The sequence below is a fragment of the Penaeus monodon genome, chromosome 31, assembly GCF_015228065.2.
Source record: "Penaeus monodon isolate SGIC_2016 chromosome 31, NSTDA_Pmon_1, whole genome shotgun sequence".
Classification (NCBI taxonomy): domain Eukaryota; kingdom Metazoa; phylum Arthropoda; class Malacostraca; order Decapoda; family Penaeidae; genus Penaeus; species Penaeus monodon.
This window is the reverse complement of record NC_051416.1, coordinates 760,279-760,886: the sequence shown is the minus strand read 5'-3', so window position 1 is coordinate 760,886 and position 608 is coordinate 760,279.

Here is a 608-nt window from a genome sequence, read left to right as displayed (position 1 = left end):
GGGGGGGGGGGTATAGGCATTCAGAGATTTATTTGCCATAAACTGTATGAAATATTCGTTAGCAAATGGCCCGTGCGGTGTTTCAGTTTGAGTATCCATTTGTTTAATCAAATCGCCGTTTACAACGATAGTTGTCTTTAAAAAACAGTTTCAATGTAAAAGAAGAAAGAAAACAATCTTTTGGTACTTCAGTGAATCTCCCGTGCATTGGGATACAAGGATGAGGAAGGCAGAAAGGATTTTGTCTGAGTTGACACAGTTACCCCTGAATTTCTCATCACAAAGAGTGGGTAATTCTGTCGGCAATTTTTAGGGGGGACTTATTTGGATCGCAGTTTGGGTTCATTCCACTTATGGTAAAGAAAAAAGATAGTCGTTTCTTAAGTCTTAATTTGTCTGTCGCTTTATGTTGTTGTTGTTTTGTTTCTTTTGATATACGAGACCATTGCAACTCCACCATTGGTGTAATTATCAAGTACGATACGTTGATGTTAATTTGATTTATTTTCGTGTAGTGTTTCTCTTGTTTTCCTGTCCCGGCATTCTCACGTCTTTCCAGTTGTTTGTTAATCAGTTAGGATCCCACACATACAGACAGCTATTCGGAG